Source organism: Staurois parvus, unplaced genomic scaffold (assembly GCF_062004578.1).
Source record: "Staurois parvus isolate SC_StPar_1 unplaced genomic scaffold, SC_StPar_1.0 ptg000698l, whole genome shotgun sequence".
NCBI classification, from domain to species: Eukaryota; Metazoa; Chordata; class Amphibia; order Anura; family Ranidae; genus Staurois; species Staurois parvus.
Window position 1 is genome coordinate 2,057,153 of NW_028318494.1, and position 21,265 is coordinate 2,078,417.

The window sequence follows — 21,265 nt, forward strand, 5'->3', positions numbered from 1 at the left end:
TCTGTGAGGCTCACTAAGCTCTGACATGACTCCTTATGACTAGCAGTGCATACAGTGAATGACGAAAGTGAGGCTTCCCACCTGTTAGCTAGGTGTCTCATCACACAGCGGAAGCAAAAGAAAGTTACATCGTTTCTGATTTCAACGCAAAACCACGTCACTTTCACACCTGCAAATCATGTAGTGTTTAAATGTTTTTTTTCTCCAACCCCTGTAGAGAAAAAAAATTGAAAATGGCAACTAAGTGCTCCTGAAAGGGTTAACCTCCCGCAGTGAAAAGCACATAGCTCATAAAAAATGCAACTATTAGTAAATAGACTTTTACTTGGTGGAAAGCCTACATCCTACATCTGGCAGAAGGAATGATTTATCAGACGCACTGCTGACACTTTCTCTGAATCGCTGGATTTAGCCAGCACTACACTTACCCACCTACTGGGTTTTCACTTACAAGCCGAAAAAACCGCTTGTCTGGCCAACATAGTTGAGTTTGCCAAACATAATGTACAATTACAGCATGAACGTAATAGATGAATTTTAATGTACCACACAAAAGTAACTCAACTCCCCTCTTGGCGAGGAGTCGTGCCGTACAGCCGAAGCGCAGGCTGCTACTTTGGTCTTCCCTTTCACAAAAATGTATTTTTTTTACTTTATTTTTATAATTGGATAAAAGCAGAAGATGGGATAAGAAAAAAATGTTGTTCTACAACTTTAATCCCTGAACTTAAACAAACAAATTATAGGAAAAGTAGTCAGCGATTCTGAACTGTACGTTGAACTGTATTATGCCATGTTCTGGCTGAAATCAATTTATGAGCCGCTTGATGTGACAAACATAATGAACATCTAAAGTTCATTCATAGGAGGGGTGCAGACACAGGAGTCGCGGCTCCAAGCCCATCTGCTTGGGTATGGGTGCCGTACAGGGGCGGACTGACCATTTGGAAACTCGGGCACTGCCCGAGGGCCTGGGGTCAGTAGGAGGCCCCATAAGATGCCCCTGGTACCTTTTTCATAGGCTTTTTTGAGTTTGGGCAAGGACACAGGGGCCCCATAATCCCCTATTGCCCGGGGGCCGCATGAGTTGTCAGTCCGCCCCTGGTGCTGTACAATGGTTGTTCTTTGTAAGGCCAGGGAAGCAGTAAAAATAGGCTACTGATCTGAGGTTTCACTGCCCCCCCAACTTCCTACCTTAACCCCTCCCCACCCAGTCCAATTGGCTTTTTAACTGGGTCTTTATGCTGGGAGGGAAGGATGGACCTTGTGGTCACTTGTCCTGATTCCCATCTGCTAGAATACGGCTTATACGGTTATGGGTGCTGTACAATGGTTGTTCTTTTTAAGGTCGGTGAAGCAGTAAAAATAGGTTACAGAGCCGCGGTTTTACTGCCCTCCTACTTCCCACGTTAACACCTTTCCCAGCCAATGCAAATAAGTAATTTTACTTCATTTATGTGCACTGATGAGGCTGCACTGATGGGCACTGACTGGCTGCACTGATGGGCACTGATGAGGTTGCACTGATGGGTACTGATGAGGCTGCACTGATGAAGCTGCACTGTTGAGGTGGCACTGATGAGGCAGCACTAATGGCCACTGATGATATGGCACTGATGGGCACTGATAAGCTGCACTGATGGGCATTGATGAGGAGGTACTGATCAGGCTGCACTGGTAAGGTGGCACTGATGGGCACAAATGGGAGGTACTGATAAGTGGCACTGATGGGCACTGATATGCTGCACTGATGGGCACTAATATACTGCACTGATTGCCACTGATTAATGATCAGTTGCACTGTTAATGAAGGCACTGATGATCAGTCCCTCATCATCAGTGTAAATAAGTGCTGTCAGGATTGTCTGTGTGATTGGCCTTCTCGATCTGTGGTCAACTCTGTCCAAATGACACAACGATCACAGAGTGCACTGGATGCAGGCCCCAGGGGTGCACAGGGGGCATGATTCTGGGAGGACATCTATAGACGCCCTCCCAGAACTAGAGAACTGCACTGTAGTTGCCTTTTCTGCTATGGGATGGTCAGGAAGTGGTTAAACTAAAAAAATGAAATTGACCTAATATGGCCATGTGGCTTTATTAGGTCGATGATGTCACCAGAATCCTCACGTCTTTGTTACAGTTGATTGGAACGGCGACCTGCTGTCATGTGACAATTTTCCACTGGTTTTGGCCAAACTGGGTTTGGCTTGAACCATAACTCATCCCTGATGGTGAATGAGCTTAGGTCCAGTCTAAACTTAGGTTTGGCCCAACCTGGAAGACTGCTGTCATGAGCTGTGTCCAGGACATTCCCAATCCTGCTGCTGCATGTGAAAAAAGGGGCGGGGATTCTCATGGCTTAATTAACCTAATATAGCTATTTGGCCATATCAGATCAATGACATGTACCCATATTTGGTCAATGATGTCACAAACATCCCGTCCCCCTTGTGTACATGCAGCTGCGGGATGTGGAATCCCCCGCTGGGCCGAACGCTGACAGCTGACTTCCAGGTTCAGCTGAACATGTCTTCAGACCAAGCCCATAGCTGAACCCAAGCTCATCCCTAATGGTGACCCTGATTCATATGAGCATCTCTACAACTAAGCCAGTAAAAATCAAATGCGTCAACGGGGCAGTTCTCCGATGAGGACCTACTTGGGCCAATAATGTTGTCTACAGTGAGTAGTATCATCGATATAACGCCTTTCATTTTGGCTAGAGACATACTTTAAAGTGTTACTAAACCCACAACAGTACAATCAGTCTGTATATGCAGTAAAGCATGCTTGTTATAGTCACTGTGGAACTCAAGGGGTTAATCCTCCGCATTGTGTAAAAAGGCTGCTTGATCCTGACTTCTCTGATCCTCCCATTCTTCTACTGTCACCAATCCATCTGCTGATAGTACAGAGCTCTCGGAGTCACTCTACACATGATCAGTTTAGTGTGTATGGTTAGAGAGTTTTTTTTTCTTTTGGAGGATGTATATGATCAGCACAGGGCCAAACAGCACTGTCCAGACAGGGTCAGGGTCAGGAGTTATGCAGCTTCATAGGGCAGTCAGAGGAGAATAAAACCTCCTCCTACAAACTTTAACCAGTGCTCAGCTGGACACTGATAGAAGTCTCATGACTGCTATATACTGCTGATGAGAAAAGGAATTTAGCAGTTTATATTTACTATAATAATTGCATTTCCATGTTCTGTGTACTGTGGAAGACCAGATATGGTGAATGCAGGGTCCGGGGAGACCAGATATAGTGAATGCAGGGTCCTGGGTTTAGTAACACTTTAAAAGTTCAGCTTTTTTTTTTCATAACATGTCATACTTGCCTGCTCTGCGAAGTGGTTTTTCTCAGAGCAGCCCTGATTCTCTTGCCCCGCTGCAGCTCTTGGCTCCTCCCCCTTGACCAGTGCTCTCAACTGCAATCCATTTTCTATCGGAGTACTGGTGCTTGCTCACTCCCCCCCATAAGACACATAGAGCCACAACTTGGCCCTGCCCCAGGCTTCATCCTCATTGGCTCACTGGCTGTGATTGCAAGCATAGGATCCTGCTTGTTATACTCACTGTGGACCATAAGGGGTTAATCCTCTGCACTGTGTAACAAGGCTGTTTGATCCTGTCTTCTGATCCTCTCCTTCTTCCAGTGTCCCCTTCTTATCACCTGATAAGACATATTCTGTGGAGACACTCTGCACATGCTCAATTTGGTGTGTATTGCTAAAGAGGTTTTTTTTTTCCTTGGGAGAGTAAATGTGATCAGCACAGGGCCAATCAGCACTGTGGACCGTAAGGGGTTAATCCTCTGCACTGTGTAACAAGGCTGTTTGATCCTGTCTTCTGATCCTCTCCTTCTCCCAGTGTCCCCCTCTTATTACCTGATAAGACATATTGTGTGAAATCACTCTGCACATGCTCAGTTTTATGTGTATTGCTAGAGAGGTTTTTTTATTCCTTGGGAGAGTGCATGTGATCAGCACAGGGCCAATCAGCACTGTGCAAACAGAGGGTCAGAGGTCCTGCATCCTTCTAGAGCAGAAAGAAAACTCCTCCTACAAGCTTTAACATGTGCACGGCTGAACACTGATAGAAGTAAAAAAAACTGCTCTAACTGCTGATGAGAAAAGGTATTTAGCAGTTTATGTTTGCTAAAATAATTAGACTTCAATGTTGTATGTACTGTGGGAGACCAGATACAGCACTTTCGTCCGGCAGTACTAGGGTCCTTGGTTCGAATCCCAACCACGGCACCACCTGCCTGGAGTTTGCATGTTATCCCTGTGCCTGCGTAGGTTTCCTCCGGGTACTCCAGTTTCCTCCCACACTCCAAACACATGCTGGTAGGTTAATTGGATCCTGTCTAAAATTGGCCCTAGAATGTATATACATGAATGTAAGTTAGGGACCTTAGATTGTACACCCCTTGAGGGTTAGGGACCGATGTGAATGTACAATATATATGTAAAGAGCTGCATAAATTGACGGCGCTATATAAGTACCTGAAATAAATCAATAAATAATATAGTGAATGCAGGGTCAGGGGTTTAGTAACACTTTAAAGGGGCAGCTCAGTATAACACACATGCTGAATTTATTAGAAAAGTCATTACTTCTAGAACTGACATCTCCTTTATTTGAGATTTCAGGAACTCCACCTAAGTGTTACCGAAATGGTGTATCTTTATAAGTTGAGATCAATCATCCGCAGAAGTTATACAGTATGGTATATTTTATAGGAGAAAAAAGTAGACAAATGCTAAACTGGAAAACATATGCCATGTAACATCACACAGGCCTTGCAAAACAGGAATTTATTATTTACAATGAGCATTTAACTAGAGGACACAGCGTTTAATGGCTAACAGCTGTCTAAGAAATTGCCAAATAATGCACATATGATGCATATAAGACAGCTTGAAATGATAGGACTGCGTTCTGCTGGTGGGATCGGAAGACGCTACATTGTGACAATCGCAATCTGCTGGAATGCGCCATTTAAAGAAGATATCATTAAAGTATCAAAGCCGGTGATGGTAGCCCTGGCAGGGATCTGGGCTGCCGGAAAGGTCAGCGAACAACTGTTCCACGGGGCATTACACACGCGCTCGGCTTTGAAGAGGTTAATCTAGCACACTGTGAAAATCAGAAGTAGAGAGAACATAAAAACAGAAAGAATACTTTGAGAGATATAATATTACAGGGCGAGGGGAAGATCAGATGTTGGAGAAAAGGACCTTCCCTCAAAGATTTGGATTTTCAGTGCAGCAAAACACAGTTGGGGACATTTATGAAAAATATATTATTCATCAAAGGAAGAAAAAGTATAATTTGAGATTAGTGATGAGCTGAACTGCCCTGGGTTTGGTTGGAGCAGGGTTCATAGAACTTCAAATAAATTCGGATGCAGAACCCAAACCCCAATGAGATTAATGGGAACCAAATCTGTCAAATTAAAAATGCTCATTTTTTGGGATAATATGTTCAATAGAGAAGATGGGACTTTCAGGGTGGGACTTGTTAGGTCATTTTCTCCTAGCTCTGTGAGCTTTCACATCCAGGGTGAGCCATTGAGTCCCATATATACATATATTTGATTAAATACTTTGTATTGGATATATTACCTCCCTGGAGGTATTCCCGAGTGTAGCTCGGGGTAAAGTTTCAGTACCACAAGCGGTAACCACGAGCTACACTCGGGCTTACCATGCGGCGCTGCTCCGGGATCCCTTACCTTGTCCCTCCTGAAGTGTCCCCGGCAATGTAATCCGGCGGATGCCGGCATCTGTCATCTGGGTTCCGTCCCCTGCGAGCGTCGAGACGTACGGGGGATGGAACGGCGGGAAATTTGAAAATGACAAAAAGTGACATTCACTAAAATCACTAAAATCACATAGTAAAAGATTCCTGTATCAAACCATTTGATATACATTTTGTCCCGAGTGCTTTGTCCGGCGCCCTGCCTGCATATTTACTGTTCTTTCTGCCTGGAAACTGAGAAACGTCCATGGCGTCCAAAAAGCGCCCCTTTAGGTCAAAAGCGGTTTTAGACCGGCTAGAGAACAGCGATAGTAAATTAGAACCACTTGCAGATCTGAGTGATAATGATTCGTGGGGGAAATTCCTCATAGGCACTGAAATCGATTTTGCGACTTTGCTCAGTGATGTGCGAACTTGGCGCTATATTTTAAATTTCAGTGTTTTTGGTTTGATTATATTATTGAATTAAATTTATTATTATTATATTAATTTTTATGATTATTTATTAAATTATAATTTATGATTTTGTGTTTCAAGTTTTATCATACCCGGGATGTTTACTAGACTCTTGTTTGGACAGATTTCAGTGAGTTATTCCTAAAAATTACAGGCCTACAATAAAAAAAAAACATATTTCCATGCAAAAAAATGTACCGCTTTGAGCACAGAAATATGGACATAATCAGACCTATAGGGAGGTTAAAGTTGTTTGGTAATTATATAATTTTCCTTTGATATACCTTTACACTGTCTCGGCGGGTTGAAATTCCTTCAAAAAATCTCCCCTGAACAAGCCTGTGAGGGTGAAACATGTAGGGAGTAACTACAATTACCTAACCAAGTTTGAATCTCAGTTTTACTCTTAGTACTGAAATAGTTTTTATGTTTCTGTATTTTTTCTTTTCTTGTGTTTTTTACAAAAATACGAAATAAAAATGATATAACTTTTTAATATGTTTGGTATTCATGTTCATGCACCCTGAAAGTCCCATCTTCTCTATTGAACATTTGCAACTTTAAGGGATGTGGTGCAATAATCATTTCTGGTCGCCCGCTCGCCACTTCACTGTTTCTGGGATAATAGGCAAGGAGATGTCAAAAAAATAGCACTGGATGAGCACTGTCCTGGGGAACATGTACCAATACAAAAGACAAATCTAAAAAATCCATTCGGTCGGGAGCAATACGTTTTTTCAAATGCTAAGATTGAAACATTAAAAATGCCAAATTATTTTAACAACTTGCCCACTGGGCACTATTACCCCCTACCTGCCCAGGTCGATTTTTAACTTTCAGCTCTGACGCACTTTGAATAACAATTGTGCAGTCATGCAATACTGTGCCCATATAAAGTTTTTATAATTTTTTTACACACAAATAAAGCTTTTTTGGTGTTATTTAATCACCACTGTGTTTTATTTATCGCTAAACAAATGAAAAAAGACCAAAAAATTAAAAAAAAAAAGGTTTTTCTTAGTTGCTATTACAAAATGTAGCAAATAGGTAATTTTTCTCCTTCACTGATGTGTGATGATGAGGCTGCACTGATGGGCACAGGTAGGCAGCAATGATGGGGACTGATAGCCTGTACTGATGGGTACTGATGAGGCGGCACTGGTGGGCACTAATGAGGAGCCACTGATAAGGCTGCACTAATATATGGTACTGATGGGCATTGGTAGGTGGCAATGATGAGCACTGATAGGTAGCACTCCTAGATTGTAAGCTCTAACGAGCCGGGCCCTCTGTTTCCTCTTGTACCAAATTATATTGTAACTGTAATGTCTACCTTCATTTTGTAAAGCCCTGCGCAAACTGTTGGCTCTATATAAATCCTTTATAATAATAGGTAGCACTGAAGGACACTTATAGGAAGCACTGACAGGTGGAACTGACTGGCAGCACTGATGGGCACTGACTGGCAGCACTGATGGGCACTGACTGGCAGCACTGATAGGCACTGACTGGCAGCACAGATGGGCACTGATTGGCAACACTGATGGGCACTGATTGGCATTGATAGGGAGCACTGATGGACACTGTTGGGGCTGCACTGATAGTCAGTGCCCTGATTATCAGTGTAGATGTCCCCTTTTACACTTGCTGGTTATTGGCGGTACTGTCCTGACGCTGAGGAAAGTACTGCCAATAACAGCAAAGTGTGTTTACAATAGTGATCAGCTATGATTGGACCGGGGCGGACTGACAACTCATGGGGCCCCCCGGGCAATAGGGGATCATGGGGCCCCTGTGTCCTTGCCCAAACTTAAAAAAGCCTATGAAAAAGCAGGGGTATCTCATGGGGCCCCCTACTGACCCCGGGCCCTCGGGCAGTGCCCGAGTTTCCAAATGGTCAGTCCGCCCCTGGATTGGACACAGCTGACCATGTGGTAAAGGGCTGCTGTGATTGGCCCTTTACCATGATTTGTGATCTGGTTTGTCCAAAGGACACAGCAATCACAGAGAGCACTGGGTGTGAACCGTGGGGGGCGGGGTTATGGGAGGAAATCAATAGATGCTCTCACAGAACTGGATGACCGTGCTGTAGCCGTCTTTCCGCTATTGCGTGGTCAGCAAGTCATGAAATAATATGCCTGGGAGGGTGCCCTAATCCTGCCAATAAAGCATCTCTGTGATGTACAGAAAATGGTGTAGTGTCAAAAAAATTTTCCAATGAAAAAAAGTATTTAAAATTGATGGCAAATGGCATTTCCTTCCTAGCTTCTTTGAAAAATGAAACAAAAACACAGCACAAACCCCTCCAAGAGCCTGCTATGTATTTTGGGTCAGGTATGGTATGGTTGAATCTACTATAGATTTCAAGGGGGTACCTCACACACACAAAAAAAAAAGTGTGAGGTCCCCCTAAGAAATCCAAAACAAAAAAAATCCATAGCAGACCCTTAAGGTAGCCATATATCGATCAAAATCTTTGCTGAACTGGCTGAATTTTGATGAATGTGTGGCGACTGCGGCTGAACCAACTGCGATAGATCGACTTCTGATCAACTGCCCTGTCAGTATTTTCTCTCTCGATCAGTGCTGTAGAGATGATCTGTGTATTCAGATGGTAGGGAAGAACACAATGACACAATAAGGAGGGATACAGAATCCACATTGAGTCTGTTAATGGGGAATCAGGTCAGTTTTTTGTTTAACCCGATGGCAAGCTTTATTTTATGCATGCAGGAAATAAGGTGGTGGTGATGGGGGGGCGAAGTACCTTAACATGGGACATGGTGAGATTTCTTACAGGGGGATCCCGCTGACAAAGTTCCTTGTCTCTATGTTGATGAGGACAAGGGCCTGTTCACCACAACCCTGGCCAGGGGTTATAGGGTTTGTGGTGGGAAGCTTATCGGAGTCTGGTAGCCCCCTTTAGTAATAAGCCTTAAGTAAGTTTCTTTAAAACTTTAATGTAAAAATGTAATTTCTTTTTTTTTCCGTTTCAGCAGCTATTTTAGCACCTTGTGAAGAAAGGCGAAGTTTCACCCTGTCTGAGAATGAAAAAGCCAAAAGAGTGATTTTTGGAGAGACGGTATGTGTTACCAAGTTTTTTATTACACTTAATCTAAAGGTAATCATAAATGTGTAGATAATGTACGGAGAATGGAATTAGATATCTGCAGACATTAGATTACTGTCTATCACATTTTTTATACCATACACACATATAAGTTTACATCTTGTGCTTTGACCTTTGACAATTTTGGTTAGCAAGGGTCATGGAGAACAATGTGCCTTCTGGAAAATATTTTCCTGATTGATGATTTATCCTCAGTATTGATTATATTGGGTTCAGACTTGGGTTTGGTGTAAACCAATGGTTTCCAAACTGTGGCCCGCAGGCTGGATGTGGCCCTTTGCTTGTCTTTATCTGGCCCTTGGAGCTTCATTCCTTCCACTGATACGAAGCATCCATTCCTTCTACTGTCAACATAGTTGAGGCATTATTCCTTCCACTGACACCAGTAGTGGGGCATAATTCCTCCCACTGACAGCAATGATGGAGCATTAGTCCTCCCAATGACACCAACAATGGGGTACTATTTCTTAAGCTGACACCAAGGATTGGGCGGTATTCCTCCCAACGATGCGAATGATGGGGCATTATCCCTCCTCCTACTAACCACTTGTGCTTTGTAATTTTTTTTACTGCTTCTGACCACCAAGCCTGTGGAATTGTTTGCTCCCACTGACACTGGGACGTTTTTTACTTCCAATGGCCACAGTCCTGCCCGCCCTAAAGTCTGAAAGACTGTAAACTGACCCTTTGCTTAGAAAGTTTGGAAACCCCTGGTCTAAACTGAAATCCAGATCTGGAATTTAGCTGTCATTGTTGGGCCATTGAGCTGTGGGTGGGAGATTCCCTGCCCCACAACTAGCGGCGGACTGACCATTCGAGCACTCGGGCACTGTCTGAGGGCCCAGGATCAGTAAGGGGCCCCATAAAATGCCCCTGGTACCTTTTATAGGCTTTTTTGGGTGTGTTTTGAGTGTGGGCAAGGACACAGGGGCCCCAATTGCCCGGGGGTCCCATGAGTTGTCAGTCCGCCCCTGCCCACAACTGATGTACACAAAGTGGTAGGGGTAATCATAACACCATTGACCTAATATCAGCACATGGCTATATTAGGTCAAAGATGTCAAAAGCATCCCCATCCCTTTGTGCACATGCAGCTGTGGGGTGTGGAATGTCCTAGCTAAGAATGCTCCTTACATATGTGGTCAGTAGAAAGAATCCCTCTCTTACAGATTGTTAAATAGATCATTGGTGTCAGTGGGAACTTATCTGAGAGGCAGAAATTGCTCCTTGCTCAGCGAAACCTCTAGCAACCTCTGGAAGAATCCTAGGGTTCCACAGAACCTTGGTTAAGAAGACCATTATATGGAGACCTATGTAGGGATTCCAGATAATAGTCTCTCAAGCTCTGCAGGCAAAGTGGGTGGCAAATCTACACCTTTTAGTGCAGTAAGCACTCCATCCAAGTATACAGTTACTTCCCCTCCAGAAAATCAAATAAAATGGTTTTAAAACGGTTCACAATCAACCGAAAATGTGTAACTCCAGTTCTGGCTTTATTGAGCATTTTTTCTGATTAAAACCATTACATTTACAAGTGCGAACACGTGTTTTATAGTTTCAACCAAAAACTGACCTGTAAAGAGAAGGAAATACCAATAACATGTGTCACCTCATTGCATTGTACTTAAAGAATTACTGAACTGCACAGAGACCTTTCAACCAAGAAATGCAAATTACTAAATGTATAATTATACATCCATGGCAATGAAAACATAAGCATGTCATATACCGTACGCAGTAAATGTATGTCAACAATTAGCTGGGTTATTTTAAGTACTAAATTTAAAGTACTATTTTTTAAGTATGAGTCTAGTACTCTGTTCATGTGAAAGAAGAATTCCAGGTATGGATATTTTTATAGAGTTATAGTGGCATAGCTTGGCCCAACGTAACTTGACATATACTATACCTGCAAGCTTCCTCTAGAAGCTGGAAATCGCTGTAGTAAACACCACTATTCCACAGCTGCCATCCAGCTACTGCTTTGCATTTTTGCATTTTCCTAATAAATACAAAATCATCTCTGATTGGGAGAGGTCAACGCCCCACCTCTTCCCTTCAAGTAGAAAACTAAGGAAGCTGCAAATGGCTGTAGTAGTCAATTCTACTTCAGTGATAGCCTCAATCTTCTGGGTTCTTGTTAGGATGGTTCCCTCTGCACACGTTTTCCTGTTTTTACCATTAATACAAGGCATTCCTTGATTGGATGAGGTGAAGATTGTGAAGTCACCATCATCCTCTCTGCCTGGTCCAATCTGAGAACGTTTTGTATTCATTGAAGGGCTGCAAGATATTCTATGAATGGCAGCAATGCTGAGTGAGTGATCCCCTGTGGTCAGTGTGCAGAGGGGAAGCCACTTGTACAGAACCGGAGCAGGACCTGGAAGACCTGTGGTTAGTGTGCAGAGGGGAAGCCACTTGTACAGAACAGGAGCAGGACCTGGAAGACCTGTGGTTAGTGTGCAGAGGGGAAGCCACTTGTACAGAACCGGAGCAGGACCTGGAAGACCTGTGGTTAGTGTGCAGAGGGGAAGCCACTTGTACAGAACCAGAGCAGGACCTGGAAGACCTGTGGTTAGTGTGCAGAGGGGAAGCCGCTTGAACAGAACCGGAGCAGGACCTGGAAGACCTGTGGTTAATGTGCAGAGGGGAAGCCACTTGTACAGAACCAGAGCAGGACCTGGAAGACCTGTGGTTAGTGTGCAGAGGGGAAGCCACTCGCACAGAACCTGATCAGAACCAGGAAGATCATGGCTATCTCTGTAAAGAATTCTATGATTGAACGAGGTGGAGATCATAACATTACCTTCCTTTCTATCCACCTCATTCAATCAGAAAATTCCTTGTATTTTTTTAAGTAAAATACAAGACGTTCTATTAATGGCGGCAATGCTAAGCAATCATTCCCCTGTGGTTAGTATGTAAAGGGGAAGGTGCTCTCATAGGACCTGGAAGATCATGGCTATCACTGTAAAAGTGCCTACCTTCCCTGATGCCCCATCAGGTATGAGATGCGTGTAGCACCCACCTTGGTAGGTTGCTACAAAGGTTTAGCAAGATTTCGTTTTTTAGCTTCTTTGTAGATAGTAGAGCCATGTGTGATTGTTTTGGGTTGTTCTGGATCTCACTGGCTGCAGGCTCAGCTGCTTCTCTCTGCCTTCTGGTAGATTCTAGAATGTAGTGGGCTGGAAGAGGGCAGCCTGTTGGCCTGAAAATATATGTGGTCTCAGCCAATCCCTGAGGGTGGATGCCCAGTAGCTGGTTGGGGAGTGCATAAATAGTTGTGGGCCTGGAGCAGCAGGGTTACTTTTCAAGAGGAGAAGTCCCCCTTCTGGGCAGTGCAGCTGAAGCCGCAGGAGTTCATGGAGGTCCCAGCTCAGCTGGAGCTGGGGGCCTATTGTCTGAAAATAACTGGAGCTGAACAAAGCATTTCACTGAGGATCTGGTCTGGTAATTCACAGGAGAAGTGTCCGGCAGGTATTGAAAGGAGGCATTCAAGCATCCAGGGACATTGTGAGTACAGACCTGAGTATAGGATCCTATTTACTGACTGCTGCTACTATCTGTGCATTGGTTTCAGTGCTTGCTTGGAGTGGGACATTCCCCTTTTCTTTTCTGGGGTCCCAATGTTATTCCTTCCCTTAGTGTAGGCTGAAGAGACCATTCTAGGAAGTTTAGGCAACGCTAATAGTGTTCTCCAATAATTACATTGTGTTTTTGGAGTATCCCACAGCTGCCCCATACTCTGATCAAGTTCAATGTGCTATAAAGCATCAAAAGGCACCCCTAGACTGGTCATTAGGTTGGGAGATTGACTGTGCTACTGCGTGCCTGGCTGCCACAACACTACCTTGGGAGAGGAAAGTAGGGACTAATCAGTGGGCCCTTTAGGGGGTGAGAGATACCTCTGCATGCTTACATTTTACCAAACTGGACCGACATAAGTATGCAATACAAATAACTTTTGGAATTCAGCTTTAAGCATATAATATATGCAAAAAAACAAAAATTATTAGTACCAAAAACTCTTCTTGCAGTGGGAGACTGCCGTAACTCAAATGGGAATACCTGGAACATCCTGCAATAGACAGATATCCCATACAAGTAGACAAATTCCAGAGTCCTAGAGATACAAAGTATGTGTGGTGCTACTAGATGGGAAAGAGCAGCTACATCTGTTCACTCACACTAACCTCTGAATGAGTTGCACAGTGTGGAATGCTAGCTAACAACTCATGAATTTGTCCTAATTGTTTCCAGATTGTAGATCCTGTCGCTTCCTCTGTGAAACATCTAATTTCTTCCATGTAACAGCGCCATGTATTGTAAGATGTTGGTTTAATGTTGTTTTATGTGTGTGTTCCTGCTAAATGTGTATTTAACGCTCCATTTCAATCCCTTGCCCTCCCCTCAAAATATAATTTGTATTCTGATTGTCTTCTGGCTACAGGATGAATTAAGTCAATGCCTTTAGTATAAAATAGCATCATGTCATACAAAGAAGACTTGTATGTATTCCTGATGACATAAACGTTCAACGTTTTTAGATTTTGGAGAAAACTATAGTTAAAGCTCAACTCAAGGAAAAGCAAATATTTCCTAAATACAAGGATCATGTTTAATCATATTTGAATCTTGTGTTTTGGCTTGGCAATGCCACCATTTATAGAACACCTTGTATTTTTTTAATGAGTAAAAGGTTGTTAGCCGGTGACGGTCTGCCTGGTGCTTGGCCATAGCAGATAGCAAGAGCACATTCAACAAAGACCAACCTTCTGGGCATTCCAGACCTTGCCCCGTAGCTCTCACTCTCTCCCAATATGGGGGTGGTGACCAGTGACCTGACCCCTATCCACACTCTTGATTGTGCAACCATTCCCCCCTCACACCCAGGTGTATCCAGACGGCCCACCTTCTCCCAGGGCTTGACAACCAGGTAACATCACTGACAACTCTTGTTCTCTCTCACCACATCTACTGTATTAAAAGAATAACTGCACACAGAGGCCGCACGTAGATCAACTTCTTTACTGAAGAATGTAAAATGGGAATACAGCCATTTGGGTCTTAGATCCCAACACAGTCCAGCAAAAGATTCTCTCTCTCCAAATACTGTCATCAGTCCCTTCATGCTGGTGATGTATCTCTGTGCCCATCTCAAGGGGAGCCCCCTCTGGGGGAAGCACAGGGTAAAGTCTCTGCTCCCTAAGTGCTGATTTTTCTCATGTCTACTCTTCCCATGGACAGCAATCCACTCCACTCTACTAACCCTTTGAGGACCAAGGGATGTATTTGTCCCATGTTTGTAATTGCGTGTATCATCTGATTAAGAACTTAAAACTCTTTTTTTTTTTTGGTTTGAGTCAAAATATTAGTTCTTATCAACAAACAACAAATGGATCTAGCTTTTTGCCAATTATTTCATGAAATGGCTTAGTTACAGCAACTGAAGTGTACGAACTTTAAAAACAAAAAAATTGATTCTTTTGGCATTCCAAAACCTTACGGTCCTCAAAGGGCTAAGCTCCTCCCACCATATATAGGGGATCCTTCCAGGAAGGAAGTGAACTCACCATCCCTCCTGGAAGGATTTAAAAGAGCCACAATCTTAAGTGGGCCCAACCTCACCCTGTGTGAGGGACCGCCGAGCGGCACCACTAGCACTCCACTGGTCAGGCGTGCCCAGAGCGCGGAGTCTAAGCCCCAGGGTACTTGTTCACCAGGGCCCCTGATGGTGGGGATGGACTTGTAGTACAACGAGACCAGGTCGCCTCTACTGAGCACACCTGTCAGTGGTAGGGATGTTCGCCAGGGGTTCCAACCAGGGAGAGCCAGATGTGAGGAGGTCGGGTGAGCCCGATGGGATGGATGGATGGATGGCTGAGCAAGTGCGTAGTCAGACAGGCCGAGTCGGTAAGGTAGAGGACGGTAAGGTACAAGGGAGCAGGCAGAGAATCGTCGGGTCACACGCCAGGTCAGCAACAGGAGATCAGATCTAATAAGGGGCATCCAGGGAGAGAGGTCAGGCAAGCAGGGGTCTGGGCAGGAGAAATCAGCAAGGTCAAGAGCAATCCAGGTCAGTAACTTACTAGGCACAGGTACAGGAACACAGGAAGCAGGTAAGACCAGAAGGCAACGAAATGACAGCTCAGGGACCTTTAAATATCCCGCCCTGCGCTGCCATTGGTGCCCAGCGGGCGGCCGCGGCTTCTACTGCGCATGCGCGAGCTCGAACGCCGCGGCCGGCCCGGACCTAGTGCCCGTGTACTAGGTGGAGCAGTGCGCCTGCGCCGGGACCATCGCGGCAGGGATCGAGGAGATCCCTGACACCCTGCCTACAAGGTGTTCTCTGATTGGACAAGATGGAGAGGAGAGGCAGTGACATCACAATCTCCAGCTTGTCCAGTCAGAGAAAGCTTTATATGGAGTTTTTCTTTATTAAAGTGAAGTCATATTTATGTCAAACATCAATCACAATAAGGCGGATTTAAAAATACATCTTTCAAAAAGTTTGCTGTGCTAAGTAAAACCATCTTTGCCTAAATTCTCTTTAGTAAATCTTCCCTTTTGCTGTGTGTGTATGGTAAAGCTTTAATTATAAGAAATTCAATAATGTATAATCTACGGTTACCATTCAGCTGATTCAGTACAGCAGTACAGAGCAAGGATGGTGTTCAAAGTGCAATAACTCATAGAAAACAATTAGCTTGCAGTTTACCTGATCTGATTGGTAACTATGGTCTGCTACCCGTTGCCCATTGCTCTTTGCCTTACTTCATCGTATCAAATAAAGCCATATTCTTATGTATTTTATTAATATCCTTTTTTTCTTATCATGTACTTTATGTTACAGTCACTCTGACATGGATGGCCATGGATGGTTTCATTGGCTACAACATATTTTCAGTCCGTGACAGGAATGGATAACAAGGTACAATGTTGAAACATCATCCAAATTAGAATTGTTCTTAGACGATACTCATTGTATAACCATTATCCTCACATTTACATGAGGGATCTGCCATCGCCTATGCCCTGCCCTCAAAAACAAGTTTGCAATTGCTTGCCATCACCGACTTCTATGGGATTAGCTTTAGTTGCACACCGTAATCAGATCAGTTGGACAGTGACAATGTCAAAGTGTAACTCCAAAATTGTTTTAGTTTTGAATAGAGCAGGGGCGGACTGACCATTTGGAAACTTGGGCACTGCCCGAGGGCCCGGGGTCAGTAGGGGGCCCCATGAGATGCCCCTGGTACCTTTTTCATAGGCTTTTTTGAGTTTGGGTAAGGACACAGGGGCCCCATGATCCCTTATTTCCCGGGGGCCCCATGAGTTGTCAGTCTGCCCCTGGAATAGAGTGAGGCAGGGAAGGTTCTGGGATCCTAATAGAGGGCACACAGATTAAAATTTGGAGGGTCTGGTCGAATACCATAAAGACCATTTTGGATTAAATCTAAGACTAATATTTTAACCGAATTGGTCAACTGTAATGACACATTATGATGACATATAGCAGAGGCATTGAAATATAGATAAATTATACTATGATCTAAAGCCGCAAATAAAATATAAATAGGTGCTACATTTTCCCAAACAATAAACTTCATATAGTGCAATAAGTACAAGATTAGTACCACCTGAGGCTTATCTCAATTTTGGTCCATGAAAAAATTTTAGCCTACAGCACCTGGTATTCCTAGGCAGTCTCCCATCTAGGTACTAACCAGGTCTGACCCTGCTTGGCTTCTGAGACCAGACAAGATCGTGCACATTCAGGGTGATATGGCCATGGGCAGCTGCATGTGCTTAGACCAAAAAGATATTGTTACCCCTCCGTATAGTAATTCAACCAATAGTGAACATGTGAAGTAAATAATAAAAAAACATGAATATAATGACAACTCTTGCAACCGTCCCAAAATAGAGTAATAGAGATTTCCAAAGAGGGTAAAAAAAATAACAAAAATGTGAAAAAAAAAGAAAGAAAATATAAAAATATATATAAAAATAAATGTGACTGTGATCTTTACTGTGTGTTCATAACCATGAAGTGTGGATTTACTCACTAGACTAGACTTACTCACTAGATCCTTTGACCCCAGTTATGGTGGTCAAATGTACCTTTGGTTATATAGGGAACCACCCTTTCTTGTTGAATTCTCCATTTTTCTCCCTCTAAATCTCCATGGATTATAGCCAAATATGAGGTATTCCAATAGGTTTTCCACTAATATATTTTAGGTTGGTTTTAGATATTCCTCCCACAAGAATGCAGTCGGCCAATGAATGAATCAGACATGTGAATAGCTTATCTAAGTGTAGTACTTTAATAGGAATCAAAATCACATAGACAAAAATATTCCACTCACTTGTACAGGTGCTTGTAAACCAGCACCAGTTTTTCAGGCATATATGTTTTTAAAGATGGCTGCTTGGCACTTCAAGCCTCGCTTTCGCTTAGCTATTCCCGGAAGTGACGTAATGACGCTCCGATGTACGTTTTGCCCAAAGAGGCGTCTTTAGGAAGTGATGACTGCCATATCCGGGGAGGTTTATATAAGGGCACCGAAAACTGTGTAATGCAGAATACGTGGTGTGACAATTTAATTCCCAGAATGGACTGTAAAAGAAAAAAAAAATCTGCTTGCCTATACACTAGTGGCTGCTGTCACCTTCAAAGTAGTCCCCTTGTGAAGCAATGCACATTTCCAGATGACTGTGCCACTGCCATAAACATTCCTGAAATTTATTTTCTTTGTCATGGCGCACTGGATGTCCAGAATGTCATCAAATCTGTGTCCTTTTAAGGAATTTAAAAAATTTTGGAAACAGCCAAAAGGTGTGGGGTGCTATGTCACGGGAATAAGGTGGTTGGTCAAGTTTCAGAATGGATATCTGGGTCAGGAACTTGCGAACGTTTAAAGCATCATATGCAGGAACATTGTAGTGGTGGAGAGTCCACTTGTCAGGTCAGAGTTCCAGTGCTTTCTTTCCTTCTGTTTCCTGAACAGAATCCTGTAACCTTTTTATTTTCTACATTTGCATCCATCCTTTGCATTTTTGACTGCTCACGTCTTGCGTCATCGGGGATATCTTCCCACCCCTCCTTAAACCACCTATTCAAAAACACTTGATTTCTTCATGGAATGTTCACCATAAGCCTGTTGTAATATCGCTTAAGTTTCACTTGCACTTTTGCCAATTTTCATGCAAAATTGTATGTTATGCTCCAGATTCCTGTCATTCATTTTCCACCAACAGCGTATCGCACACGTTATTTTTTCAACTACTCTGTAAAGACTGAGTAAGCTGGTCTGCAACCCAGGTGAGTGCAAGTTAAACATGTCAGAGCACACTCAAGCTTGAATGGCTGTGTGAATCACCATCATAGTGCTACACCACGGGCATTCCAGGAATTAAATTGTCTCACCTCGTATATCATCTCTGTATCTCAAAGGAGATCCAGGGATCTCAGAAGAAGACCTGGGGCAAAGGCCATAGATATTTTTTTTTCCTGAGGAAGTGGGGTGAAGGTTCAACATTGGGCACCCAGAGGGGAAAATTATGTAGCAAAACTGTGCAAATAGTGGGAGGGGGTAAAAACCTGAGCCTGCACAGTAAAACATGCTACAGTCCTTGTACCCAAAGGCCTCATGCAGATGGGGTATGAGCAGGGGTGGACTGACAACTCATGGGGCCCCCGGGCAATAGGGGATCATGGGGCCCCTGTGTCCTTGCCCAAACTCAAAAAAGCCTATGAAAAAGGTGCCAGGGGCATCTCATGGGGCCCCCTACTGACCCCGTGCCCTCGGGCAGTGCCCAAGTTTCCAAATGGTCAGTCCGCCCCTGGGTATGAGGCTATGTATGGGCATATTCTTGTTCTTAGGAAGCCTTGCTGCTGACATGACATTGCGGCAATGAAATACAAGAGAACATCTAGAATATGCGACTCCAGTACTCTAGAGTAGCTGCCAGTCAGAACACTCTTGGGCAGTTCAGATCCCCATATCTCCCCTCTTGTCTATGCCCCTGTCTGGGTCTAGCAAAAACCCTGGAGTAGGAAATAGTTATAGCTGCTGTCATGTTTTTATTACTGTTGTGGACCTTGTTGGGGAGGCTTTCCAAAGCTTCTTGTCCTGATGACAATGTTGTCACCGGGAGAGGAAGTGAGAGAAAATCTCCCAATGGGACACAAACACCAATACAAATCTATTAAGGATTCCAGCCTTCCCTCAAGAAGGTCCTACATTGGTGCTCATTCACTTCCTTCTTCCTTCCCCCAGCCTCTAACTAAATTACAGCTGTTTTTTGGAGAATGAATACCTGTTTGGATGGCACCCACTACCACTTCTCCTCAATCCTCTCCTAAGTGAAGATGATATTGCCTTGGTCTGCTTTCTGTTTTATAATTTTTTTTTAATTTTTCTTTTCCTTGGCAGTTTTGCTACACAAACCTTTGGGCAGTAACCAAATTAAGTCGAATTGTTGCCGACTCTGAAGAATTAGGAGTCTCTTGGAACTGAAATGATTGCAGCAGACAACAATAGGAGGTGGGTCAGAAATGATTTGGTGATTCTCTTTTCTTGCTTTAATATTGTTTTCAAAGATTTCAGAGTGAAATGGTGCTAGGGTGTCTGATTGGGAAGGATATGGATGTGAGGATCACAGTAGAGGATCACGTTATCTTAAAAAAAAAAAAATTCTAGGGGTTATCATAACCATTATAAATACTTTAAAGATAAGTTGGTCATGTGTAATGTGTCCTGGTGACCCTTGTTTTCTGGGACAGAGGGTAATGAAAAATCAAAATTTCTACTTTTGTCACTTGAACAGGAAGTCAATGAAAGGTTTCTACTGGGGACACCTGTCCCGGCGACAGCTGTCTACAAGGGGAATTCCACTGACTTTAGAGAATGTTTCCTTTTAATCCTCTGATGTGTTCAGGATAGTGAAGTAAAATACCCCCAATGGACCCCCTCCCCCCAGAAAAAAAACAACTGAGAAGGTTTCTAACATTTCATAATAGCCTTGTTGTTTTTTTCAATTTCAATTTTGGAACAAAGTCAAAGATCTAATTAAAGCTGGATAGATTGATATCAGATTGTTTTTTATTTTCCTGAAAAATATATTTTCTTCTCTTGGTAATAGTGGCCGTTAAAGTATAAAAAAACCAGGAACACTAGGTTTAAATATATTGCAGCTTACCAACCCTTAGATGTAGTGTATGCATTCATTTTTTGGGCTTTTTCCCTGTTTTCACCTGGTGAAATTCTCTGATGCATTTCACCACTGCTGGTTTGCTCACAGAGATAGGGGAGGGTAGTGGTGAAATGCATCAAGGAAGGTGGTGTTGGGTGGAGGCATCAATGTATGCATTTCCTTTTTTTTTTCTATTATTTGAGTACAGAAAAAAGAGCCACGTTTTGGAGTGAGGCTCATATTGTTTATAATTAAACACTTTCAATTGTATATTTAACAGACCAAAAGAGAGAAGGGATGACCTTAGGGAACCCATGTTCAGCCAAACCACAAAGAAGCTGTCATTGAGGCCCAAAGAGCCACGGCCACGGTTTTCTCTGCTCTGTAGCTACATGTACACAATGGATTGGGTTATTTGTGACATCATTGACCTAATATGGCCAAATGGCCATCATTCTGGATTCAGTCAAACACGGGTTAACACAAAATCCAAGCTCATCCCTAAAAGGGAGCAAATAAGTGAATTCCATTTTAGGATTTAGCACAGTAAAGGCCTCTCAGAGCAGAAGATATTCAGATGTCCTTTCCATCACTTATCCCAAAAATAATGATTTCAGTACTGTGGGTGGGGGATGCTCAACTTTTTCTTAATGTTCCATTAGCCAAATCCATAGAACTGGATATAGGATAGATAGGATACAGCCATTTA

The 21,265-nt window shown here is 43.3% G+C and overlaps 1 long non-coding RNA gene across 5 annotated transcripts in view; it reads left to right on the top strand.

Moving 5' to 3' along the window:
- LOC149446038 (uncharacterized) overlaps positions 1-21,265 on the top strand; it is a 128,508-nt gene that overhangs the window by 62,686 nt on the left and 44,557 nt on the right. For 3 of the 5 annotated variants that reach the window (XR_016306274.1, XR_016306275.1, XR_016306278.1), the window contains 3 exons: positions 9,221-9,306; positions 16,208-16,285; positions 19,797-19,907. This is a non-coding gene — a long non-coding RNA (uncharacterized LOC149446038). The remainder of the gene's footprint in view (positions 1-9,220; positions 9,307-16,207; positions 16,286-19,796; positions 19,908-21,265) is intronic. The other 2 variants (XR_016306276.1, XR_016306277.1) reach the window with 1 other exon arrangement.